This window comes from Phallusia mammillata, chromosome 7, assembly GCF_965637545.1.
Source record: "Phallusia mammillata chromosome 7, kaPhaMamm4.hap1.1, whole genome shotgun sequence".
In the NCBI taxonomy this organism is placed as follows: Eukaryota; Metazoa; Chordata; class Ascidiacea; order Phlebobranchia; family Ascidiidae; genus Phallusia; species Phallusia mammillata.
Genome location: NC_137258.1, coordinates 170 through 7,377, shown reverse-complemented (window position 1 = coordinate 7,377; position 7,208 = coordinate 170). Strand labels below are relative to the sequence as shown.

The window sequence follows — 7,208 nt, the reverse complement described above, 5'->3', positions numbered from 1 at the left end:
CTCTTTTTGTTTAGATTAAACAAACAGTTTTCAAAGATTTTGGAGAATATGGGAATATCGGGTCTGGGATGTCTGTATATAACTCCAACAACTGCAGTTTTTTTATGGTGTAGCTGCAACCTAATCCAAATGTTTTCACATCTGGGCATGTCGAAATGGTAATGTGTAGAAACTTGGTATTGCAGAGTGCTTTTTATATACATTCCAACACCTCCTGCATTGGTTGGTGAGTCACTGTGTACAAAATTATATCCATTCAATGATATATTGGTTACAGTATTCAAGCGCAATTTGGTTTCTGTTATTGCTATTATATGAGGTTCTGCATTAGTGGTATGCAGAAATTCTTCTAGTATGTGTAAGTTGTGCACTAGACTTCTAACATTAAAGAGAAGTAATGTCGAGTCATTAGTACTGGTGGTTTCAATTAATGCTTTGAACTCTTCTGTATCTAAATATTTTGATTCCCTAATATTACTCATGATTTTGTTGGGGTGTTTTGTTTTTGGGTGAATGGGTGTAATATACACAGGTTACATAATGGTGTAATACACAACGCAAAATTAACATGCAAAATTTGTTTAGGTGCATACAATACAGGACACAGCAGTGTGCAGCAAACATAAACAAATACATGCAATTAGGATTACCAGATTGTATTCTACAACTCAGCTAATGTGGGAATGTGGTGCTTCCTCATATCTGCTTCATTGTGAATGGCGATTGTGGGGGAAGTTTCATTTTTTTGAGCAGAATGGTTCCATTCCTGGTCCATATGAACTTAAATCCATTTTGACGTTTGAATTGAAGGCACTGGTGGAACATTTTTTTGTTTGATTTTGTAAGACTCTCGTTAATGTATATTGGCGACTGGTGTGCATCTTTTTCGGAAACTCTTGCTTTAAACAGTTTGGAGCGATTATTGTAAATTTCATCCCTTATTTTGCGGCTTGTGAATTTCACTATTATTGGTGCACCATTTTTGTTTTGCTCTTTACTTTGCGAAGACCCAAGCCTATGAGAGATGCTTATGCATTCTTTATTCAAAGTTATGCCAATGCGTTTAGCAACAGCAACAGCAATGTCATCGGTACATTCACTGCTGGTTTGTGGGAACCCTTTGATTTCTAAGCAATCCCGTCTGCCATATTGTTCCAGTGCATTTATTTCATTTTTGTTTGTTTCCACATTTTTCTTCATTAGCTTAATTTCTTCTTTCAAGTGCTGATTTTCTTTTTTTTAGGTTTTCATTTCTTCTTCTGTAGTGAGTAGTTTTTTTTCAATCAAATTGTATTTATTAGATAGAAATGTTTGACTTTTTTTGATAGTTTGCAAGTCAGCCAAAACAGAATTTAATTTTGTAGCCATCTCATCCTTGTTGTGATTGACTTGTGTAAGCAGTAAATCCACCTTTGTTGATAAAGTACTGACAGAAGTACTTTTATTTTTGTTCGGAGTTGTAGGTGACATTGTACAGATTTAAAACTATTATTCATAAATCAGTAATCAATTTTAAACAGCAGCCTAACAAACCTTATTCAAATAGAATATGCAAAACGACATATGCAAAAACAGATTTTGAAGTGCGTCACACGAATCAAGTCTGTGCTAATTATGTTTATATGACATCATCTGACACAAGTCAGTGTTTGATTATGTTGTTACTTCTTTCCACTGTTTGCAAACCAAGAGTTGTTTCGTCCCTGAGGAGGTGAATGTTCGGTAAAAACGCGCGGTAAAGTGATTAACTAATCGTTGCCCGAAAACTCTACAGGCAGAAAGATCGGGATTCCAAAGCTGCCTTGCAGGGGCGCCGAAGTTGATATAAAAGTCAAACAGTTGATTTGCGGTGTTAAAAGCACGTTTTGCTGGAAGCGGATGAAGGAAGCCAAGCTACAGGTTCGTCGTTGTTGCTGGATTTTGTTGTTATCAAAACACGCTTTAAGTTTAGGGACCTACCCAGAACCTTGTTTTACTATTTTTGTTTTTCTTTGTTGCATTTCTCTTTTACGTATTTTACTCCCAACTTTTTTCACACGACGGCGCGCCAGTGATGACGTCATTCTCTGAAAAGCAGCCTAACTTCGAAACCCGTATGCATTGTTAAGCATTGTTGATTTGTCTGCAGCTGAGTGAAGATGACGGGATAAGGAAGCGCCGATGATCGGATCCATGGAACGGTTGGATTCCTGGCTTGTCCGCAATACAATCGTGATGACGTAAGATGACTCAGCAAACCAGCGACACCATAATATGGATTTGTCCTGAGTGGAACCGACATTTCAACTTTAAGGTAATTGCACTATATATTTATGACGACCATTTTCAATACTAATAGTTTAAAATATACGACGTGTTGAGGATTTTCATAATTTATATTTCGCTTTATCTACCAGTTTTAAATCCTTCAAAGACATTAGAAAGCTGTTTTAAACTCGTTTATTAGCGAATTTCTTTTTCTGACCTCAATTATAAAACTAGCTTTTCAACTAACTGCATAAAATCGTACTTAATTATTTTCACTTTTTTATTTTTTAACTTAGTGTTTGGTGGTGTACAGTTTCTTTACGATATCACAAATTTTTAAGGCCGTAATTTTTTAAATAGATTGTGTTTTTGGTGCGTCAGTATATTTTCTTCGTTTCAAGACTGGGATCAAAATGTCATCATACAAAAGTGAGTGTTTTTAAAATATTATTTTGCAGCAATTTTATATCAATTTTCTATTATTAACACAACCGTCTAAATTAAACCACCAATATTGGATTGGAAATTTTCGTTGCGCAATAACTGCCGAGGAAACGTCAATCAATATTAACACTAGCGGGATTTCCTGGAAATTTATTGTTGTGATCAATGTCAGTTCGAGCTGCAAACATGCGATCTGCAATTGGTTTGCCAAGAAAGAAAATCGGTTCTTCAACACCTATTCGGTATTTGCCTCGATTTAATCACGTGACGTTCGGCTGGTAAAACCTATTAGCATAAAAACGTGTTGATATTTTGTAAGTAGTTGGTTCCTGAAATTTGATAAACGTTGTAAAAACATTAGCTTACTAATGTGCTGTAGTTTGTTAACATACTTCTTTTTCTAATTTTAGAAATCGTGAAATGTGTTTTGTCTGTGCACCTGGCCCGCGTATGAGTGTCTCCTGTCGCGAACGTACTTGAGCTACATGCGAAATGCGACGTATCTTCCACCGTCACGCTTTCTGACCACATCCACCCGTTGTTGCTGCCACGATGGCGTCGACGATTACGTCATCACGTGAATGACGTGAAACCGATGTTATGACGTGTTTGTAAGGGTTTTAACCGGAGTTTCTATACATGGGGAGGATTGTTAATAAAGTCACGAAAATATTGGTGACTGTTTTACGGCACAAAACATCGCACGTCGTTTAGTCCTTGTTTGGACATACGTGATTTAAAAGTAATTGTGACGCAACAGAGTCGATCTTAGTAAAAAAAAAATATTGCAAAATTTGGAGCTGAAATACTTTTTAAACACTTTAAGGCAAAACCGAGTTTCCTAAACTAAAAGCGAAAAATGTCAGTTATACCGTTTAACTTTCCTGTTAACCATTGAAAATTTTAAAAATTGTCGCATTCTAAAAGTTCCTTATATGTTCGCAATAAGATCCTCAGTACACAGTATTACGAGCTGTGGTTTTAATGTTTTCAGGTTGAACTGATTTGTGCAGCGATGGAACGCGACCCAGTGACGCAAAGGGATCTGAAACTTCTGCAATTTATCACCTCTCTTTCTGTCCTCTTGGAGGCGCTAAGGCGTCGGTTGATAAAAATCCCTGATGTGGAAGGATTGCTCACTCCACTATCAGGTGATGGTTGATTAAGAGAGAGAGTTGAGTTTATTTCGCGTGGTGAACAGAGCGACAATATTTGCACTAAAACAATCGCCAAGCCGGAAATAACTGCGCAACGTTAAGACGTTATGGAGCGCAATACAGTGAAGGGAACAATTGGTGGGTCATGATTAATCCAGCTGCAGGTACACTGTATCGTGGAGCGTTATGTGACAGGGACTCACAAGAAAGTGAGTTTGGTGCATTGTGGTAAACACGACCGGGGGAAGACTTCCTTATTTTACCAAATGTTAATGTAAACATTTGTGGCCTCGTCAGTTCATGCAGAGAAATATAAACCGGTTATAAAGCGATTAACGACTGGATTGTGCGGTTATAATAAAGCGTTACTTACAATCAACTTTGTTGTTTGTTGTTTTATTTTCATGCTCTGGGCGGGCAAAGTCTGAATGCGTCATGCTCGCAATAAGTCCGCCGTCAAACTGCCTGTTTTTATTGTAAGTCGGAATTGACAACAGCTGCCGATAACAACGTTGCCAAAACGCTCGGATATGTTTACAACAGGGGTCGGCAACATTTGGCACGCGAGTAGTAGGAAGATGGTCCGTAGATTCTCCAGTTCCGTGCAAGACATCCGGTTACCTTGACCTTGACCTTGAAGACGTCTTAAGACTTCCGCAGGAAGTCTTGGCTACACGTCTTGGTTTCCGACTTCCCCATCTTGAAGACGTCTTGAAGATGCGGATTTCCCCATTCTTGAAGATGAGGACTTTTCCTGACTTCCGAAGGAAGTCTTACCTTGGTGAAAGTATCCGGTGACGTTGCAGGTGTTTCTTGGAATTTCAAAGGCTGTGTAAGACTTGCGCAAGACCTGTTTATTACCTGGAATTTCAAAGGATGTGTAAGACTTGCGCAAGTTTTTGACGTACTGGAATTTCAAAGGAATTGCGCAAGTTTTTGACGTAGTCAAAAAGATGTATTTGTTTGTTTGTTTGTTTGTTGTAAGAAAGTGGGTCATGACTTTCATAAAAAAAAACAAACAACCGAGTTAGTAAACCCGCCAATAGTTACGTCATAGGCTTTTTACTCTGCGTTTCTAGTGTCAGCTGTCGTGTTTCACCGGATGAGCGAGCGCGCTCGCGCTCGTTAAATTATAATACAGGTATTGTTCGTTTTTTACGTGGAAAGGAAGTGTCTTTTTTTAAAGACTTGCGCGCAGGTCCGTTTGTGACCAGCACAGCGCCCCGAGAAAACTTATGATAACATTTGGAGTTTCTATGGCTGAGTTAAAAACGCGTCGTCTACCAGCTGTGGTAAATCGCACGGATGAGCGAACGCGCGTCGCGCTCGATTGCGTATCGGATGAGCGGCGCGTCTCGTGTGCGTCGCGGGCTCGCGCGCGGCGTTTCGAATGCGTAATCCCGGCAGAGATTGTTTTTTTCGTTTCGATCTTTTTTATTTCTCTCTCTCTCACACACACACACACACACACACACACATAGGTAAGCACAGTTGAAGCAGTTTTTGAAATAGTTGTTGCACGAAGCGATCGTTTGCCCGGTAATTACTTGAAAAACAGTCTACAAATGCGTCAAGCGATATGTCACGCGCCATGGCCATAAGAAACAGGATCACGTAATGGCCGCACACCGTTGAATGAAAGCCTTGCAGTCTGACAGTGTTATAACACCAACGGTCGACGGCGTTCTCGGTCATGAATAAGCAAAAATCAGGATAGAGCATCAAGCCATAGCTGTCGAAATAGATATCCTCTCCATCTTGATTGAAATAAGCTGCCACCCAATGTTCACCTTCTTCGTTTGAGTTGTCTGTGTTAAAAACGAAACCGCAAGGAACTGACTCGGTAATAATGTCTTCTAGTTGATCTTTGGCAAAAACGCCTCGAAAAATTCTTCTGGCTTGAGCATCACCGTTCAGTATTGTCGATATCGTAACAGTGTCCATTGTTAAGCGGCGTAGTCAAACAGAACGTTGCGATCACGGTCAATTTCCAGAACGTTGTCGAACTCGGTGTAAATAATTACGTTAACGGTTTCTGTCAAGGCAGACGCAAACTGTAACTGCAAGCGGATATTACCTTGCTGTTTTAAAGCAAAAGTAGGTGTTTGAGATAAGTCAGGTGTCAAATCGAAAGCGTATAAGCAAAAACCCGATTTGTAATCCTTGCGCGAAATATCTAAGCCTTCATCATTAAAATATTTTCCAGTCGCGGTAAACAGTGACGTATAACAACGCATAAACTGATCGTTTTCATAATTGGGTCTTAACACTTTAGAGGGAAAAGATTTTGCACCCTTAAGCAATGCAATGTAGTTTACATTAAAGTGTTTAAAATTAAACGGGTTTTTGGAATATTTCCCGTTAAAAGCACTGTTCTCCACCAATCCAATTACAACTCTCCGAGGTGTTTGGCCCATAAACAAATTCTGTTGGTTGAGATCCAGATTGCCACTTCCGACACTTAATATTTTGACGTTGCTTCGTCGTATTGGATAGAGTGCGTTTGATTTTAGTAGCGCTTTGACATGGGCGAGCTGTACTGTTGGATTGATTTTTAATTTTCGAACAAACAGACTCATATCGAGTATAACGATTTTAAATGTTGCAGTGTCGACACACATTAAAGAAAATTTGTTTGAATTGCGTATGAACCGAAATTTGAGACCTACGCCGTCCAATAAAACAGACATGAACTTTGAAACGATGCCAAACTGTCCTTATCAGTCGTATTACCTGAATCAAGCCGGCTCGGGATTTCCAGTTTTTCAAGGGAGTGCAAATCAGAGGGGTCACGGTTTGGGTAATCTTTTGGCCGGTCTCGCTAGGTCTGTTGTTCCTTTGCTTAAAAGCGGAGCAAAAACCGTCGGACGCCAGTTACTGAAGTCCGGTGTTAATTTTGCCAGTGACGTCATAGATGGAGCAAATCCAAAAACTGCAGCTGTGCAACGAAGCAAGGAGGCGGGAAAAAACGTTTTTGGTATATTTACACAAAATCTTCGAAAACCAAGGAAACGCACAAGAGCAAAAACGACTGCTTCGAAAAAGAATAAAACAGACAATACCCCAGTTCGACGAATCAGTCGCCAACGTCCGGCAAAGAGAACGAAACGTGACGACATTTTCAGTTAGATCGGTTATGTCGTGTCACCCTAAATCTCAAGAGGGAATAAAAAGCGAACTAGACTTATTTTGTGTGCCAGCGTTTCAAAACAGTTGTCAGGACGGTTATTTTACCGAATATCTACCGATAAGTACCATCGGTCAAACGTCGCCAATCGAATTCCACATTGCAGCGGCCAGTGACGAATATATCGACTTGTTCCATACCTACTTTCAAATAAGGTTAAAGGTAACCAAAGC

The 7,208-nt window shown here is 39.6% G+C and overlaps 1 long non-coding RNA gene across 1 annotated transcript; it reads left to right on the top strand.

Annotated features, from left to right (window-relative positions):
* Positions 1–251: 251 nt before the first annotated feature.
* Positions 252–5,006, top strand: LOC145238329 (uncharacterized). The gene is made up of 6 exons (XR_013862098.1): positions 252–1,899; positions 2,129–2,293; positions 2,608–2,676; positions 3,102–3,268; positions 3,686–3,842; positions 4,392–5,006. It is a non-coding gene; the product is annotated as an uncharacterized LOC145238329 (long non-coding RNA).
* The last annotated feature ends 2,202 nt before the right edge of the window (positions 5,007–7,208 follow it).